Raw genomic sequence first — 21306 nt, 5'->3', positions numbered from 1 at the left:
GAGCTCAAATCTCTTGGGAGGAAGTTTTAAATGTACGGGGTTTTAAAGAAAAGGATGATAGATCCATGTGTCCTCAAAAATGGTAGAATGCCCAATGTTGACCGGTTGCTTGTTTCTTATTCCTTCCTTCTTGCAATTTTTCAGCTCCCATTTGATGTTATGAAGTTTAAATTCTTTGTGGAGGATTTTGAGAACTCGGGTTTTCACTTGGAAAGGGAAAAGAATTAGAAAAAGTCTTGCAAAGAGTATTGCCTTCCTTAACGTTAATACCGATTAAGTCAAGATAAGAATGCACTTTTTGCATGCAAAGTGGTAGCCAATAAGGGCTGCCATTAATCCCCAAGAAAGCATGTAAAAATGCAACCTTTTTCATGTAAATTGGTGGCCAATGAGGATTGCTGTTAATTCCCAGGTGGTTTAGATAAAATATTAACCTTTACATGCTAATTCTCTTCTTTAGTCTTTGTTATTAATGCCACCTTTTATGGTTGGCTTAGGCATGCCTTAATTTTCATTCTTTTTATTTATTTCATTAGTTTAAGCATGGTCCCACTTAATCTTTAGTTTACTATTATAATTATTTTTATTTTTTATTCTATATATATGTTAAATCAATTTAGTGTAATGATTACACTTTTTTCTTTGAATACCATGAGCTATCTTGCCAACCCATGGTCTTTCCTTGCCATTTCAATTCCACTTGCATTTAACTCTGTAAGCTACTCAAATTCCGTCTTGCTTTCCTTAATACAAATACATTCATCAAATATTCTCTTAACTTTTCATTGTTTACAATTCCACCCCTCAACTTCTTATTCTTTTTAATTGGGTCCTCCCATCATTCCTTTATTTCAATTCCCTTCTATCTTTCTTCCTCCATATGTGTACAATCAAAATATCAAAGTTACACTTCACAAAGGTGTCACTATAGTGTTTAAATATTTACTTACCCACTCTTACTTTATTTACTAAAGACACACAAGCCCCGCTAATGTCTTTTTTCTTCCAAATTCTTTCTTACTTATTCTCTCCCACTTAGATTAGTCATAAAATCCTCTTTCATGACTAATTTCGATCATAGATAAAATATTAATATTTTAATAATATTATGTTAATAAAATATTATTTTATTTTAAAATTTTTCACTTGTCTCCTCAAGACCCAATATGTCTCACTTTGTCCCAGTTCACTTCCAAATCGCCTTTTGACTCACTAATTCATCTTTGATAAAAATATTATTATTTAATTATTATTTTCTCACATGCGAAATATTTTATTCTAAACTATTCCTTCCACCCGTCACCACCCTTTGGCATTTAAATTTATGTCAATTGACCCTTTGTCTTGTTGATAAGGTCATAGTGGTTTCTATACGAGGTTTTGGGGTGTTACAATTTAACATGCAAAGAAATCTACAGAATGAAGGCATAGAAATTGACTAATACATAAAGCTTGAGACTTGGGTAATTTCGCCTGCCTTGAAGGTGCATTGTATGGCTTTTCTTTCATTTTTCTGCTCATTTGGGAGCCTTCACATCCATTTCTTCAAGGCTTTCACCTCTAACATTTTTAGAGAAAAACCTGAGAGCAGTTCTTTGAAGCCGATGTCAAAAAGAGACTAAAGATGGAGGCAGGAAGGACTAAGAAGACCCTTGAAATTTTTGAAACTCAAGGCCTCCATTAAATGGGAGCAAGTGAAGAACAGTAAAGCTAGGAAAGGCCCAAGTCATGGCTGCCACTATAGTTTGAAGAAATTCAAGCTTTCCATATTCAAGCTTAATGTTGGAATTTTAGTAAATTTTGAAAATTTGTTGGAGCAGTGCATAAATTGTTCTTTGAACAAGATTAATCAATATCAATGTAAGGCAATTAGGACTTTTATTTCTTAAATTGATTATTTAGTTACTTATGGGCTGAAGATGATGATTGTGCAGTTGAACTTACAAATTTAATATAAATGCATAATGTTTTTAAGGTGTCGCAAGGAGGTAGAAATGTTGCTGGAAATTTGTCAAACCAATGCATAGAACTGAACAATTATTGAGTTGATATATATATATATATATATAAACAATTTTTGAAGTTTGATTAGTAGCTTATTGTTGGACAGAATGTACAAGTTGAGTAGCATTAGAAATGTGCCAAGCTAATGTGTAATGTGAACATTTCTAGGGACTGTTGAAATGATGTTTCTATTGCTAAACAAGGTTGCTAGACGAATGGTAATTAGCATAGGCGAAGGCCAAGGGATTCCTCAAAGGTGTGGATGCTAGTATTTTGAAAGTTCAACTGTCCTTGGTCGAATCAAGCTTAAGTTAAGGATGATTGGTTAGTGATATTGCTGAGATATCCCACCATTCAAGGTGAGTGGATGCTAAATTTCAAAACTATATTCCTATAAATATTATAGATGTTACATTTGATAGTTGACGAAATTGTGGAAAGCATGAGTTGGTAGAAAGCCCTAGGTTGTTTGTGATTGTGACAAGGATTTTAAATACGTTTTTCTCTATATTATATATAGGTATATATCTACATGCTTTAAAATATAGGGAATCAAACCTTTGACTAGCTTTTCACTTCAAAATCATGCCTTAGATTATGGGAACAACTCCCACTATCCTTAAGCATGGGAGCAACTCCCATTTACCACATAATATAATGAGTTTTACTAAAGAACCCTATTGATATATATAGGTGCCTATATCCAAAATAATATTATGTGTAAAGTAAGCACAAAATTACATCCCTTTACATGACCTCGAGATTTAATACAAACATAAAATAAATTACATCATAAGGAACTTAGTACATCAATCTACACAAATATAGAGATGTTGTATTTGCTTATACATATTTATTATTTTGGATGATCAAAAACTTTGATATAAATATTATGCATACAAAAATAGCACTAAGTTGATCACATTTTCAAATGCTTTCAAGAAAGACTATAATAGTCTCCTCGACAAAGCACTTTACTTCTACAATAATTTTCAAAAAAGGCTAGAGAAGTCACAAACGATCTCTCTTAAAGCCTAGTCTCCTTTAACAAAGCTACTAAGACATATAATCATCGTATTGTCTTTTTGCGTACCATTTTACTTAACAAATAAGTTAAAATAATTACATAATGCATTTTATAGATTTTACCAAACAAATAAGTAAAATAATTACATTATGTGATTTATAAATTTTACCTAACAAATAAGTAAAATAAATTACATCATTCATAATATAAATTTTACCTAACAAATAAGTAAAATAATTACATCATGCATTTTATAAATTTTACCTAAACCATACAAAATATACTTATATGGCACATAGCATTTCACAATATATGTAAAATAATTGAATTAACAAACATTTGCTAAATTTACTCAAACCATATATATGTTTTACAAAAAAAAATTTCTAATACACAACATGTAAGAAAAACAATGTGGTTAATCAACACATTAATTAACTATATTTATAATGCATGTGAATTTAATAGTAACATGCTAAAAACATAAATAATATTCTGATTTTTTTATGAAAGTTTAATTATCAAAAAATTTTAATGTCATTTTGTAAAAATAGAAACTTGTGGAGTCAAAATGCAATTAAGAAAAATATATCCATTTGTGCCATGTGGCTGCCACCTTAGGCTCTTTATGACTGTGTTCGAACCCTTTTGGTCTTTATTAGTTGTCGTACTTCCATTTTAAGGCACATTAGGCTCTTAGTGTAGTGGTTAAAAGATAATTTTTAAAATTCTCAACGACTTTGTTAGTGTAGGTTCAAATCCTACTAGTTGCATTTTCCTTTTTCATTAATCTTTTTATTTTTTTGTTTTTGCTACCATCTATAAGGCACCATGTGACCTTAGTTCAATGCACCTGTTTGCACACGATTAAAGCCTACTTGTTCCTCATATCAATTTCAACAACTATCACAAATATATACATAATAAATCAGTACCAATAATTTAAATTAAATAAAATTATGATCAAAACAAGCTTTTAAAATATACATAAATTAAAATGATGAAAGTGAGCCAAAACCTGCTCTGATACCACTATTAGGAGGTGAACTTACTTTTTCGAATAAATATTCCACTCCCTTTCTGATCGAAGAAGCTTGTTTTACAAATTCTCCTTCACGCACACAATGATTTCTTCACTCTCGTTGTTATGGAGTGGTTACTAAATCCTCCACAAGGAAGTACATGTTTCAAACCGTCTAGCCTTTAATGGTGCCTCAAGAATAAAGAAAAAAGAAAGAAAAGTTTTTTGTTTTTATGACTTACAGAACAACTCACATTCACTCTTTGTTATTTGTAGAAACCAATACGTTTGTTCATTATTTATAGACGTATTTAGGGATATAGAGAAAGTATATTACTTTTAAATTTAAACAAACTAAATTTAAATGTAATTAATTTTTATTTAAATTTAAACAAATTAAATTTAAATATAATCACTACCAAAAAACAAGCTTTTCTAACGAAATTTTTCGTTAGAAAAAATTAAAATTCCGTTGGCAATACTTTTTTCGGACGAATTTTCAACGAAAATATCCATTGGAAATTCCATCAGTAAAGCCCTCATTGGAAATTTGTTAGAAATTTCCAATGAAAAATTCTGTTGAAAAAAATGCATAATCTATTGACTATCCTATAGTAATTCCGTTGGAAAAGAATTTTCAATGGAATTTCACGGAAAATTATTTTCAAACAGAATTCCGTTGGGAATTTCTAGTGGAATTTTTTGTTGGAAAAACATTACCTACGAAAAATTTCACTGAAAATAATTCTGTAGGAAATAAATTTCCAATAGATTTTCGTTCGGAAATTTCCAACAGAAATTCTATCGAAATTCTTTCTTGATGAAAAATTTTGTTGGAAAAGCATTCCCAATGGAGAATTCCATTGGAAATTTCCAATGGACTTTTTTGTTTAGAAGGCATTTCCAACTGAATTTCGTTAAAAATTTCCAACGGAATTTTTCATTGGTGATGTATTTCCATCTGAAATTCTTTTATTAATTTTCAATTGCATGTCCTGTTAGCAATGCTTTTCCAACAAAAATTACCAATTAAAATTTCGATAATAAATTATCAATTGGCATCCACAATTGACCTTCAAAATATATAAGAGAAACAGATTAAAAACTAAATTTCAAAGTCAAGTCCATACAATTAAAAATTGTCATAAATATATAATAACTAAAAATATCAAACACATATGAATATAAAGCTAAATTTATTATTAAACACCTATACTAAAAAGTATCCAAGTCTAGCAGTGAAAAAAAGACATCATATCATGAAATGTTGTGTTTTACTTGTCAAGATTTGAGCTTGAAGTACTCGCATTTCCTTGTTTTGAGAGCGCATTAGTTAGGATCATGGTTTCCATACGTGACATAAATTCACTCATGCTTTGCACCATTGCATTCTTAATTTCTTCATGTATTTCCCCACGGATTTTCTCACATATCTTACCCAAGTTTTCTGATAGATTTTTCACTTTTTTTTCCAATGCAATTGAGGGATTGGTAGCGTTTGAGTTGATAGGGCCACATGCTGACTCAGATGTTGTCACATTGCAATGTGTTCCATTAAGTAGAGTTGTAACAAGCACCCAAGTACCAAACCCATGCACATGAGCGCATGTAGTCTCCATCCCTCCAATTGCTTCAGTCCAAGCATGCGGATCGAATTCTGGCTGAGAAGATGAATTTTCACCATACTTCTGTGATAATAAAGAATTATACATTTCTTATATAAAAAATTAAATAAGATTAGTATTCAATTATATCGTCAACTTTGAAGTAAAAAATAATTAATTTTGTACATACACTCGTAGATTTAGACTTGTTATCTATAAAATCACTATGACCAGCTAAACGCTTATGGGTGCGATTGAACACTTCTAAAAAGCTAACATCTTGTTTCATCTTAATTGTCTGCATTTATTTACAACTATATATATGCAATCATAATCGATATATATAAATAACATGTAAGGAAAAACCAAAGTCAAACTACTAAACATACAATTTAAATTTAGTTTAAAAGAAAACCATACATATAAATGCGAAGTAAAATTAATCCATACCATCCTTTTAGCATGAACAACAAATGGAACTAAAATTAATATACAAATTTATAAAGTAACTAAACAAATTTATACAAATTAATTAAAAACAAAAAGTTATAATTTAATTGAATATCAAACATAGTACTTGAAATTTTTGAAATATTAATTCCTTTATGTCATTAGGAACTATCTTCCATGTTGACCATGGATCATGAAAGTGATTTTTTATGATCCTTGTTATTGTAACTGTGACCCCTCACTCGAAAAAAGTACTTGTACAAGATAAAAGAAAAATATTACATATTAAAATATATAACAAATATAACTATTTCATTATAATACAAGATAACATATGTCCCTTCAATGGGAGTTATATGCAATTTGTTTGATGGATCTACAAGAGTCTGTAATCCTACACTAGGTCCCCTTCCCCTTGACCTTGAGGATGTATCATCTACACTTGCACCTAAATCAATAGATGGGGATCTATGAGAATCATGGGTATATGTCTCATTTTCTACTTGCTCTGCAGATGCACCCAACAAAGAAGGTGGTTCAGATGGCACATCATTATTGACCTCCTACATTTGTGGTTGAATGGATAGATCAGCAAACGCACTAGCATTTGTAGGCAACGACATAATTCCAGAGGCATTTGTTGATCTAAGTCTCAGTTTTGAATGCTTCCCTTTAACCATCGTTCTTGTAATATTTTTTTTATTAAAATTCATACACAAATTTTTTTTAAAAAAATTGAAACAAAGTATAAAAATTATCAATTTACAACAATAAAAAGTCATTCCTAATCATTTGTATAATAAAAGATGTCATTATAAAGTATTCATTTCAACATTTATAAATATAAACTATAATAATTTTATAACATGTCAAGATCTTAACATTATAAAATTAAAGTTAAACAACTATGTAACAAAAAATATAAAACCAATATCATATATGTTTACCATCATCAATCACTTTTAGAATAAGCAAACTCATGTTCTTCATTATTATCACTATCATCACTAAATGTTTATTTGTCTTCATCTTCAACTTCGTTTTCATCTTCATTTTCATTTTCATTTTCATCTCATTCCATGTCATTTTCTTCATCTTCATCTCTTTGCATGTCATCTTCTTCATCCTCAATCAAGAGATTAACCTCTTCATAATCACCACTTGCTAAAACTGTAAAGTTATCAAGTTCATCTAATGGAGTACCGTTAATTGAAATAGACACATTTTCTTGGTATACTTCTTCATTCAAATCAATTTCATTTTCTCTATCTCCACTACTAGGAATATGAAATCTACTCCTAGTTTTTGTTTTAAATACTGCCCACCAATCACGTCGATCTCTTTTGGTTGATGGATAACTACTATAATAAACTTGGTGAGCATGTGTTGCTAAAACAAATGGTTCATTAGTGGCAAGTATTGGGTTATGTTTAATTTCAACAAGACCATGCAAAAGATCTACCTTAATATCTTTCAATGTCAAACCAATGACACTTAAATAGCACAACTCTGTTTTCGATACCAAAATACTCCAACTCAATTATATCCACTAAAATACCATAAACGTCATGCTCATAATCATTGTCAAAACTCCCTTTTATGTAGACCCCACTATTCATTATCTTACGATTTTGTCTGTAATCTAAGGTGTGAAACTTGAAACCATTTATAAAGTATCCTTTGTAACACCTTATCATATGTCCTTGACCATAAGAGATTTCAAGTATACATGGGTCAATTTCATCCTTACGTTTTGCAACCTTCGAAAATGAAATACAAGACCAAAAATTATTAATTACATAATTAATGCCTCAATGTTAATAAAAGTTCACTTCTAATTTACATAAACTTACATAATTTCTAAACAATTTCATGAATCTTGCATCATGTACTTTCTCCAATTCATCTTCTAATATATGCACAACATCTTTCTTCACCATTTTATCAAATATCCTCTCATCATATCCACAATTTATGAATTAAGTTCATTCTTATGATCAATCATTTGAGTTTATGGTAGGATGGTACTTAATATATGGGAGCATCTCTTCACAATTCATTAAAACATATAGCTCAGCAACATAAAACTCATCATCGTCTAAAAATCGAGATTTATCTAATGGACCAAAAGCTCGCCTAAGAAGAGTGAAACTTGAAAGATGACCAAGAGAGTCCACGTTTCCCCCATCATCATTACGTGGCACTTGATTTAATCTAGTTTGCACAGTAGGTTCAAAATACCATGAGCAAAATGAGGAAATTTCCTTGATCATATAAGCCTCACATATAGATCCTTCAATAAAGGCTCGATTTTTTGCTTTCTTCTTCAAATGTTGTAAAAACCTAAAAATCACAATATTCATCAAACTTAATAAGTACCTTAAACTCTTGTAATAAACTATTTGAAAAACAATTATTGTACCTCTCAAATGGATACATCCATCGATACTGGATAGGTGCACCAACCTTTGCCTTGTAAGGTAAATGAATAGGCAAATGCTCCATAGAGTCAAAGAAACTGGGAGGAAAGATCTTCTCTAGTTTGCATATAGTTTCACATATTTTACCTTCCAAGCTTTCATATGATCTACAGGTATTTTAGTTATGCATAAATTTTTAAAAAAGTGAGATATCTCAGTAATCGCATCCCAAATTGTGTAAGGCACCATATCACGAAAGACAATTGGGAGCAATCGTTGCAAAAAAACATGACAATGATGACTTTTTATCTCATAAAATTTGCAATCAATCTCATTAACACACTGAGATATGTTCGCCGTAAAGCCATCAAGTAATCTCAATTATTTCACCCAAGCACAAACATTTTTTATTTCCTTCTTATTTAAGGTGTATGAAACCTTAGTCTTAAAAATTTTTCCATTATTTTCCATCAATTCCAATTCCGGCCACTTGCAATACACCTATAAATCTTGTCGTGGCTTTAAGTTGTCTTTCATCTTTCCCTTAGCATCCATCATTGTGTTGAATATATTCTCAAATATATTACATTCAGTATGCATCACATTTAGATTGTGACGAATAAAAAGTGTATGCCAATAAGGTAGATCCCAAAATATACTTTTTTCACCTAATTGTGACTTATACCATAACCTGAAATTTTCTACTCACCACATTTTGTTCTGAATGGGATACAAGGAAGCGAATTCCAACGTGACAATATTTCTTCACTGAATAATCGAGTAAATGGTAAGTCATGCTCAACTCTTTTTTCAATAAATTTGTCTCTTTACCTCCTAAAAGGGTGATTAGGTCATAAGAATTACCGATGACAATAAAAAAAAACAAGGTTTCCTACCATGATCCAATGTGAAAGACTTAGAACGTTTCATGCAATAGGGACATGATAATCATCCACGAGTACTCCACCCTGACAACATACCGTAAGCGAGAAAATCATTAATTATCCATAATAATGCTGCCCCTAGATGAAAATTTTGTTTCCTATATGCATCATATGTGACAACACCTTCGATCCACAATACTTTTAACTCATCTATCAAAGGCCTTAATAAAACATCTATATTTTGACTTGGATTTTTCTTCCCCGGAATGACCATATTAAGAAATATATACTGTTGTTTCATACACATCCATTAGGGTAAATTGTACACACAGCATTGCTGGCCAAACAGAATAAGGTTTCACAATCGGTACAAAAAGATTGAAACCGTTAGCATATAACCCTAGTCTGACATTTCGAGGTTCCATTGCAAATAACTCATGTGTGCAGTTGAAGTGTTGCCAAGCCTCACCATCAATAGGGTGTCTGACGAATCCATCATCAGTTTTGTTTTACGCATGCCATGTAATATGTTTAGCAGTTTTGCCTAACATATAAAGCCTTTGAAGCTTTGGTATAAGTGGCAAGTAACACAAAATCTTGTAAAGTATTTTCTTCTGTCTTTTCACATTTGATTTCCTCAGTTTATTTTGAGGATGCCCACATACCATACAATGCTCCAAATTAGTAGTTTCCTCATAAAATAAGATGCATTTTTTTTGCAAGCATGAATTTTGATGTAGCCCTGTCCAAGGTTTGCTACCTTTTTTTCATTCTATAAAAGTCAGTAGGTAAAGTTTCATCTGATGGCAACATATTCTTTATTATCTCCAACAGCCAATCAAAACATGATTCACTCAAATTAAACTCTGACTTAACATTTAAAAGTTACGACATAGCTAAAAGCATTGTGTCCTTTGTGCAACCTAACCACAAAGGTTCCGTTGCATTACTTAACAAAGAGTAAAAGCTAGCTGCATTTGGATTTGGATCTTCTTCCACAAACCTTGACTCCTTATCATGACTATAAGTGAAAGCAACTTCCGGACCCATAGCATCCCTAACCATTCTAGCATATGGATTTTCTATTTCCTCTTCATATGTAGGTTCTCCATATTTCTTGTGTTCCCCATTACTAGCATATGGTTCAACTCTATCTCTACTTGTTAATGATTGGCCAACATCATGTTCCCCATGTAAACTCTAAATTGTGTTAGCACCAGTAAAACCCTTTTTAAGGATGTGCTCTATCACCTTATCGGAATTTAGAAACTTGTTTTTACTACATCGAGAGCAAGAGCATCTAATCTTATTCTCCATTAAATTTATAGTTAGAATGTGCAAAATTAATGAATTTGTTAACTCCATTTATAAATTCATCTCTAATGAATCCATCACAAGTTAAGCAGTGGTACATCCAAGATCTATCTCCCGTCATTTTGTAATCCTAAATGTCATAGAATATAACAGTTAAAAGTAATTTCCATTCTTGTTTACAATAAAAATTGTTAACTACATTCCATTATGAAAAACTAAGTTAAACATTTTAAATATAAATTTAATAAAATAATATGTCAAGATAGTAAAAATGATTCCATACAAGAATAAAAACAAAAAAGAATAGAACACTATATAAGTTTAACTTTATAAATGAGTAGCTAAATTCATATTCACCAGCTTTTCTATGTATTCATGAGTACAAAATCTTATAAAACCAAGTGACTAACAAATGAAATGAACAATAATCAGGTATAAACCCATTTATTGTACAAAATGCCCAGAAACCTACTTTATGAAAAGCATTCACATATAAACAGAGGTAATCTAAAAAACTTATACTTGCAGAGGGAAACATATGGCCAATACTCTTTTGCTTTTCCTTTTGGATAAAAAATAAGCACTATGAATTGGACCCCAAGTCATGGTTACTTTTTTATGATAAAAAATGAAAAAGAAATTAGAAAGGAATTGCTACTTTTTTTAAAGTAAGAACTTTTGATATTTTTATTATTTATTCTAAAAAAATAAAAAATATTTAGATACAAAAGTTAATAGTAAATTTCCAAAAAAAAAGTAAACAATAAATTTTTTGAAAATTATATATATAATTTTTAATTCTTTCATATTTTATTTGATTTATATCTTCTTCAATTTAAAGTAGTTTTAAGGGAAGTGACCAATTAATGTCATGACTTGCCCACTTTAAATAATTCATTCTCTTCTAATTATACATGATTTTGCAAGGGGATTTGCTTATTGTTATGTGCTGTATCAAATTTAACTAACACAATTCAAATAACTTTTCATTATATGTCAAATAGTATATCCACTGAAGAAACTAGTAAAAAAATAAAAGTAAATTAATATAAAGTTAAATTAAATTCATTTATGATAAAATATGAATATGAAACTTAAAAGTCTCAACTCTTCCAACTTATCATTGAGACAATACCTTTGGCTCTATTACATCTCTTCGATCATGGCTAAAAGGGGCATGAATCGATTGGAAATTGTATAAAGTAGTTAATTTGATATGAAATCCAATTATGCTAAAGTTAATTCAAGTGGTTGTGATCAATTAGGTTTGGTTGTGGATTTTAGATTTGATTGTAATGTTGTTGTTCTTTTCTTATGTGTGAAAAGCACAATAAAGAAGGAAATACCGTATCATTATTCAATCTACACAACCACAAAAGCAAAAGAATTAATAATAATAATAATAATAATAATAATAAAAGACTCCAGCAAATTAAGAAGGCAAATAAGCAATAAATTCTTACTAATTATGGGAATCAAAAATAATAGGGTAGGGGGTAAACATACCTATGCTGAGTGACAGTGACAGAGAATGTTGGAAGATGTTGACAATAACAATAAAAGATGCAGAGATGAGAGAAGAAAAGCCAAGAAAGTGATTTAACTAGCAAACTTCTCTAGCTTTATCCTACAAGAGATTTACATGAGGAAATAAAGCAATATTTTTTATGTTGGACTTCATATTTTCATGGAAATTGCTAATTGCTTCACCACAATCTTGTTATGTATAAAAGTTATCTAGACAATAAGGAATCAAGTAAGCAAAGTACTCACAGTTTAGGAGAATGAAAAGAAGAAGAAAATAGCTTGTTTTAGCATGATGATACTTGTTCCAGACTATGGAATATTTCAATGAATGGATATTCACAAGTTGACTAGCGGCTACACCATTGTTAACCAACAAGTTGAATGAATCTGTGCATTTATTAATGCTACCATAGTTCAATGAAACTACTACCATGAATGAACGTGATTTAGACACACTGAGAATTATATGATTACCTCTTACCCCAACAATGTGTGATGAGTTGTTGTTATAAACTAGAGCCTAAGAATTGGTGGTCCAGAATGGAGATTAAAATGCACTTGAGGGACAATACTGCATTAAAAACAGCTCGAATAAGGAGAAAAATAAATAGATGCAGGCAAACTAATTAAAGATTCTACAATATAAATGGTGGCATTAATTTTATCAGAAGAGAATGTAAGAGTTAGATGACCAAAACTCTAAAAGAGCTTAAAACCAAAACTAGAGGAAAAACTACATGTAAATGCAAGCAAGACAGGATAAGAAAAAGAAAGTGAATTGACACAACTTGGAGAAGACAAATACTCTACTTGGTAGCTAAGGAAACATAGGAAAGTGGAAGAAACTTAAAATATCATGTGGCTAAGTTATTCATTCCTTACAGCAAGTGAGATATCTTTCTGAATTTAATATAGAGTTTCAACCATTAACATGCTTTTGTAAAGCTTACTAGTAAATAATTAAAAGGTCACACTAAAACAAACGATGACCAAATCCAGCAATCAACAAGCATTACTTTTTCTTTTGGTTGAGTTGATGTAATTCTAGGTATGATGGGGTTGGACAAACTAATGACTTAAGGGAAAACAATAAGGTTTCAAGTGCCACTAATGGTTTAAATGGTGATGATATGGAATCAATTTTAAGACAACATGCACTAGAAAACTTAACAAAGTTTCATGGAGGGCTCAAGACAAGCATAAACCCTCCAATTACTCAGAATGATAAGATTGATGGTGATGTTAAAACACCATCCTCTATGAACACTGACCCATCTCAAATCAAAACCTTTAAGGGAGAAGATGCTGGAGTGGTGATTGCAAACCAAGTAAGACAATAGAATAGATAACCACCAGTTAAAAGAGAGTCCACCATTCTTCTTAAGAATGATAGGAAGATTTCACATCTGAATGATGATGGCAAAGATTCTAGGATTGTGAGGAGCAATGTTGCTTCTTCAGAAGCTCAGGTGGTTCCTACTACTATTCTTAGAGTAGAGGTTAATACAGCTATTAATTATGTTTCTAATAAGTCCAAGTTGGTTACTTCAAGAATAGGATGGGAAGCACCTAATACTTACACTACTCAAAAATGAGATGTTGTTGCACAAGAACCTTCTCAAGCCAAGTTGGTTTTCAAGTGTAGTGTGATCGAAGGTGGTTTAGAAACTACCTAAACTGTGAAACCCCCTGAGAATAGTGCAACTATCAATTTTATTTTTAATAGACCAAAGTTAGTTAAATTATGAATAAGATAGGAATCACCTAATACTTATACCACCCAAAATCAAGAACCTGCTGCACTAGAATTTTCTCAAGCTAAGTTCGTTACTGAGAGTAACGTGAATGAGGGTGGTTCTGGAACTACCCAAACTGTGAAACCCCTTGAGTATGGCAATGATGGTGGTAAAGTTAATAATACCCATGATTCTACTTGTGATAAGCCACCCTCTTCTTCTATACCTACCTCGGGTGATATCAGTTTAGATAAATTGGAAGATGAGACCAAGGATGGTTCACAATTTCAGCTAAAGACAATGTCTATGATGCATGATGGGGAAATGGTTCAGGTGAGCTACCAAGTCTATATCCTTAAGAGAGCCTTTACTTTGGCTTGGAGACAACTCAAGCGCTAACGTTTTATCTAATGATTTGATTTAAGGGATGACTTAAGAGCTGCAGGTAACTAAAATTTTGGTATTACATCAGTAGAAGGATATTTCTGCTGATAAAAGCATAAGCAATAGTAGACCACTGAAATTTTGATTGGCATGTAGTATAATTGCTATAGCTTTTAAAAGTAGGGAAATTGATAATGCAGTATATTTTGGAAACATGAAGCTCTATAGTCTGTTACAGTGCCATAATTATTCTAATGTGGTAAATAATTATATCTTAGCGGACTTGCTTAAATAAAAGATGTATCGACAGCTACTGTTTCAAAAAAAATGAAACTAGAGTAGAAATTGAAGCTTAAAATAAAAGCACTTGGTGCTCGGTACCTTGTAAGGATCCATGATAAGAGGGAAAAGGTAATATGGATAGGAAAGCCAAGAGTGAAGGGAGCTCTATGTTTCTATTCTAATTTAAATATCCCTTTTCCACTCTAATTGGTAAAAATGAAATTATAAAGTTTTATACTAATAACTTGTTCAAGCAGTAGTCTTTTTTCTAGGGTAAAATTTATACTACTTTCATTATGATATATATAGTAAATCTTCAGCAAAAATCATGAAGTTTAAACAAATGTATGGTAATTAAACAACAGGGTCAATTAAATATATTTTAATAGATTATTAAGTCATGTGTAGATATACACACAATGAATTTTTAATATGTTGGTATAGTTGCAATTCATGTGGATGCATGGGTTGAGAATTTCATGTTAAGATTGTAACGACCTCTTCCCCTAATCGTTACCAATGTCCGAGACTTGCAAGTGAACCTACCAAATCCCAAACAAGCCTTAATTGATATTCCGGACAATTTAAAATTGACTTCAATATTAATGCTATCATTTACTTAAACCAAATAAACACAATATTTAAAGCATAACATCTAGATTCCTATAACCAGGTTTAATAACTCCAAAGTAATTTCAACATCCCATGTGGTATTCATTACACAACCTCAAGTTTTAGCAAATACATTTCCAATAGACTATTAATTTTTATAAGTCTGACTATTTGACATAACACGACCTCTATGCAGCGGAGCGACTCGAAGTGGAAGTCTAAGAGATGTCATTACTTACATCATAGTGAATCAAGGTTTGCTATGACAATATTCTTGAACTGGTTACTTATCTGCAAAAGGAAAAAAGGGGGTGAGTCTCACAGACTTAGTGATCATGAACTCCGTGAGTAGGGCATAGATGGAAAACAAGCCAAGGTAGAAGTTTTGAATATTAAAAATATAAGAGTATATGTAAACAAAATAGCTCAAAAGGGAGGTTTGTGCCTTATATGTAAAATCAAAAGGTTATTTCAAGATAATCATTTAAATCAAATATTGAATCAATACAAGTTAAGATCTCTATCGTCGAAATCATTTAACAACTTATTTAAAACAAATCAGTATAAGTACAAGATTTTCCATCTTTGAATTCATTCAACAACTTTACTCAAACCAGTTCATCATAAACACGCATGCTCCCATAAAATCAAAAGTTATCAAAGCTTATACACAATTTCACAAATCACCTTATATGCAAGGAGTTAAATCCAACATCATAGTAAAAATAAGGGAGCTACGGAAAGTCATATAGTTCTCACCATGCGAAAGAACATGTATTGAAAACGCGAAGAGATATCACTCTCAAGTAAGTAATAAAAATAAAGAACTCGCGTACCCGCTTCCACATAATAATATCCAAGAGCTCCGCTCCACCAGATCCCCATAACCATGGAAGCCTTAACGATGTTAGCCGACGTTAGAGAAATCAGGCAGTCGTAACCATGTATATCACTTATGGCCTAGCCACATATATCAACCCATGGCCTTGCCACGTATAGATCACAAACTATGGCCTCAGCCATGTCTAATAGTCCATCGGCGACTCAAAGGTTCTCTAGCTAAAACTCACTTGTGCACAACGGTCACACTATCCCAATGTAACATTCGACCTACTCTTGAATCTCTAGGTTTGGTAAAACTATTTGAAAATCAGTTTAGGTTCTCAAAAATCCATTTCAAAAGTCATTTTCGAAATATTCAACATGGTACCATGATAAAATTTCTTATAAGACTTTATATCATAAAACCTTTGCGTGAGGTTAAAAGATTAATCCGCATGGTGGAAATGTAAATCACACAAACTATAAGGCACATTTTAACATAAATCATACTAAAAATCTTGTTTCCCTGTTTTAAAAAACCCTTTAGATATATAGCTTTTATATGTATATATATATATATATTCAAAGCCATTTTCAAAATCTTAGCATCCACAATTTCCTAGCATCTCTACCAGTTTATGTTTTCCACATATTTGTATTTAAGTAAATCAACATATATATTAATATATTTACATAGTTATGGAAATTTTAAAATAGACACCCCCTACTCACCGTGCAATAGCGGGATGCTACGTCGCTATTGATTCGATTGCGTATCTAACTAATTTTTACTTACCGGTCTCTCATTATCTCATTCATCACGCCATCACGGCAAACTTTCTTATTTATACTCTTCCTAGCAACCATTCAAACCCAATACATTTCATTATACTTATAAATGGTAGCATATCAACTAAAAATCCTTAACTAAATCTAATAGTTTTTAACAATGTTACTCACAAGCATTTATCACACAACCCATACACTTTAACCAACCAAAGCTTATTGTAGTCACTTTGCATGCTTACCCATTGGTTCAAGCTTGAATTTCCAAATATGATTCACAACTTCCTCACATCTATGGTCACCATTGCTGCCACAAACATAGACAATCAATATACATCTCATTTTTCCTTTCTACTTATGATTTCAAGACTAAAACTCTTACCCATTGCTTATTTAGCTCCAAAATCACCATACATTCCAAGATCTACTTACATGCATACCTCGGGTTCTTTGAATCTTTGTAGATCCTTGCTACCACAAACAAAATCTCACATCACAATTGATTTACAAAGTATGCATTTCAAGCAACATGACAAGTCTTCTTTGTCTTGGGGTTCACTAGGCCGAACCTTTCTTTCCTTTCTCTTCTTCCTCCTTTCTTCCTTTCTTCCTTTCTTTCCTTCTCCTTTCTTTTCTCACTTTATTATGGGCAAACCCCTTAAGGCAAAAGCCTTAAAAATGGCTTTGTTTTCCTCATTTTGTTCACACATGGGCGGATTGCCCAAGGTTACTCTCTTTTTAGATTATTTTCTTTTCTTTCATGGGCGGATTGCCCACAGCTTGGCGACTTTTTTTGACATTTCTCTTTTTATTTTATGTGGTAAATTTACAAAGCAAAAAGCCTTTGAAATCTTTCCACCCGCCACCTTTGTCTTTCCATCCTTTTTTCTTGATTTCTTTATTCCATGTCCCATATTCACTTTATATTTTATTTACTCACTCTTGTCCCATTTAAGTCACATGCAACCCACTTTCTTCTTTCTTCATTTGACTACCTAATGCACTAATCACATTATATGTAAATAAATTTTAATCTTATTTTTTCTTTTACTTCACATGGTGGGGGTCCTACATGTCTCTCACTAACTTTTCCTTTTTGCACACCATAGTTTGCATGGAATAGTGACTTTCACATGTATATCTCACATTCCACGTAATTTAACTTTCCTTGGTTAGTAAATACCTATTTAACTTTAAATTTTAAAATTGCACATAAGTCTTCTAACTTTTCCTTATTTACCATGTGACCTCCAAACTTTTCATCCTCCACAATTTGGTCCTTCCAACACTTTTTAAATTCCAATTTCCTTCTATTTTCCTCCCCTTACATGTGTACAAACAAAATATAAAATTTACACTTCACCAAGGTATCACCATAATATTTAAAATATACTTACCCGCGCTAGCTTTATTTAATAAAGGCACTGGGCCCCACTAACGTCATTTTTCTTCAAAATCCTTTCTTACTTCTCCTCCCTTACTTAGATTAGTCACATAATCCTCTTTCATGACTAATTCCAATAACAAATAAATATTAATATTTTAATATTATTTTATTAATAAAATATTATTTTATTTCAAAATTCTTCACTTATCTCCTTAGGTCCAAAGTATCTCACTTTGTTCCAGTTCACTACCAAATCACCTTTTAACCTGCTAATTCATTCTCGTTAATAATATTATTATTTAATTATTATTCTCTCCAGTATGAAATATTTTATTTTAAATATTCCTTGACCTATCACCGCTCTTTAGTACTTAAATTTATGTCAATTGACCCTTCAACTTGTCAATACGGTCTTATTGTCTCATGTACGAAGGTATAGGGTGTTATAGAGATAAGAACAAAAAATTCAAATTAAATAATAATGTGATTAAGGATAAGTTCAATAAAATAAATGTGAGGACGTCAAGGATTCAGCTTTCAAGGATCCCTTCCTTATTCTGTTTTGGAGGCTTTGCAAACCCTCTGCTCATCAGTGGCAGAAAAAGAGTTGAGGTTGCTTGAAAAGTGACTTTTGGATTTGGATACTACTAGTATTTTGGTGTTAAAACAAAAATTGAAGAGAAGCAAAACATTTGTTATTGAGTAAGGGCAAAGCTAAAAGCATCATAATTTAGTGCATTAAAAAAGTGGGTCTTTTCTAGTAGTTTTACATGTTTTTAAAGTCTCACCCACTCTCTTTGATTCTTAATAAAAAATGTTCAAGTCAACAAATGCATGCTAGCCAATTGGTGATTTTCAACTCGTTAAGTTGAAGAACAAAACATCAAAAGCTTGTCTTAAAAGAAGATAGGAATTAGGAAGATTCAAAAGGTGGCCCCAACCATCCCAAACCCATAATTTCTCAGAGGTAAGAAGAAGAAGATGGATAAGAAGGAACGGTGGTGTAGCCTCTAAGTAAGAATATCGTGAAGAAAAGGGTCAAGAAGTTCGAGAAACCCCAGAGCAACCGCAAAACTGCATCAAGACAAATTGGCGTAGACCAAAAGGTATTGATTTTAGTGTAAGAAAAAAGTTCGAGGGATGCACTTTGATGCCCAACATTGGTATATGGTTCAGACAAGAAGACTCGTCACTATCTTCCTAATGGCTTTAAAAAATTGCGAATGATGATGTGGAGAAAGATGATGGAATGCTGAGAGATAGAGTAGATGGAAATGGGAAAAATGTTCAAAAGCCAGAAAGGAAAACCATTTCTTAACACCACTCTTATCGAAATAACATGAGCAAGACCTCGATTTAACTTCCCAACACCACTTCTCTTCAGAAAATCAACTTGCCCTACCGCCATACCAATCAAACAACCAAATTGCACAGTGGGTTCAAAAATTTCAAAACTCAAAAAATGAAATCCAACAAAATCTTAGCAGATCTTAGTAGAAAAAATAGAAAGAGAGATGGAAACCATGCAAAAGGAATCAGATAATCAAGACACAATCTCCTACATGAAATAAATCTATAACTTCTCTTATTCTTCCTAGTTACTTCGATGACTACAGATTTGGTAAGAGATTCAAGAAGCAACAACTAACCTTGACAAAATTTGGTCAAGTTCCTTCACATATGAAACAGAAGAACAGTATGCAGCAAATCCTTAGGCAATATGAAAGCACAAACTTAATGAATCTGTCTTTAATTTAATTTGTATAGACATATAGTAAATTAATTAGAAGAGATATTTTTATAAAAAACTCGACAAAGACTTGTAAATAATTTAAAACTCTAGATTAGAAACTTAATCCATTAAACTAAGTTAAGAGAGAGAGATAATATGCGGATGAAATATTGAGGGACATCATAATTTTAAGACTAAAAGTCAATCAAGTTTAGAAAAGTAATTTTGCTAAGTAAATTTAGAGTAGTTTTAGATTTTAAGTTTTGCTTTTTAATTCAATTTTTGGTGTTTGGATAAAATTAGGATGTGTAATTTTAGTAATTAATAGTAAGAATTAATTTAATTTCTTGTGGGATCAATACTTTACTCATCATTATATTATCTTTGCGATACATATACTTGCGTGGGTAAAAAATTGAACCACATTGTAACATTTGCTAACTAACCTCATTGAGACTTATTTTGGAGTTTCCTACAAAAACGCTTTATAGTACCTTGCTCATGACAATAATAGCACGTAATTCCTCTTGACTCCTAATTACAACTATCAACATCTCAATTACAATTTTCGTTTCCCCTCTTCTGTTACCACTCTTATTATTCTGACAACTTACAAGAGCACTATTATTAGTTTGAGCCAACGTGGAGCTAGAACTTTCTATTTAAAGTGCTCTTGTAAAGGTGTCATGCATGGAAGAGATCTCAAAACCACAAACAATCTGAGATTTGACAGTCTCAAGCTCCGAAGAGAGACTTGCAAGAAAACTCATAACTACCATTTGCTCTTGTTGAGCCTGCGGAACTTTCACATCAAGACTAAAAGGCAATAGAACATTAAGCTCATCATAAATTCTTTAAAAATCCACAAAATAAAATGTGAGAGACCTATCTTGTTTTCTGCTCAATAAAATGCTTTACATACCTCATTAATATGATAGTTATTCCTTTTACCAAATATAAAAAGGCTAAATAATCCATAAACTCTTTAACAAACTCAGAATGATTAATCAGGCTAATAATCTCATCGTTAATGAAATTTTGAATCTACAAGAACAATTGTGCCTCTTCCATCATCTAGGTATGCCTTGTATTACCAGTATGAGGATCATTAGTAATACAATCGTCCTTATCGATGCTTTTTAAATAAACCCAAATAGTTTTGCTCTAATTCAAATAATTGAAACTATTAAGCTTATGCTTTGTGACCTTTTGTTATCAAATGAATCACATCAACCACTAGCACTAACTTTTTCTTTGGCACAGAGTTGCCATCTTGAAAATCCAGAACAAAACCCAATAAAAGTACCAAACTAT

General features: G+C 31.6%; 1 long non-coding RNA gene and 2 pseudogenes across 2 annotated transcripts; 1 reads left to right on the top strand and 2 right to left on the bottom strand.

The window, feature by feature from the left end:
• Nucleotides 1-7974: 7974 nt before the first annotated feature.
• On the bottom strand, nucleotides 7975-10249 carry LOC110426972 (uncharacterized; annotated as a pseudogene). Its single transcript, XR_016351993.1, has 2 exons — nucleotides 8529-10249; nucleotides 7975-8449 (listed from the first exon to the last, which is right to left on the bottom strand). The product of XR_016351993.1 is annotated as an uncharacterized LOC110426972 (transcript).
• Nucleotides 10250-12152: 1903 nt separating this feature from the next.
• On the bottom strand, nucleotides 12153-16459 carry LOC110426967 (uncharacterized). The gene is made up of 3 exons (XR_002446215.1): nucleotides 16102-16459; nucleotides 15505-15556; nucleotides 12153-12822 (listed from the first exon to the last, which is right to left on the bottom strand). It is a non-coding gene; the product is annotated as an uncharacterized LOC110426967 (long non-coding RNA).
• LOC149526446 (uncharacterized) lies at nucleotides 13183-14386 on the top strand (annotated as a pseudogene).
• Nucleotides 16460-21306: the final 4847 nt, after the last annotated feature.

The sequence above is a fragment of the Theobroma umbraticum genome, unplaced genomic scaffold (genome assembly GCF_002168275.2).
Source record: "Theobroma umbraticum cultivar Fairchild unplaced genomic scaffold, ASM216827v3 scaffold_239.1, whole genome shotgun sequence".
Classification (NCBI taxonomy): domain Eukaryota; kingdom Viridiplantae; phylum Streptophyta; class Magnoliopsida; order Malvales; family Malvaceae; genus Theobroma; species Theobroma umbraticum.
Note: the sequence above shows the minus strand (reverse complement) of the source record. Positions and strands in the feature narration are given on the sequence as shown.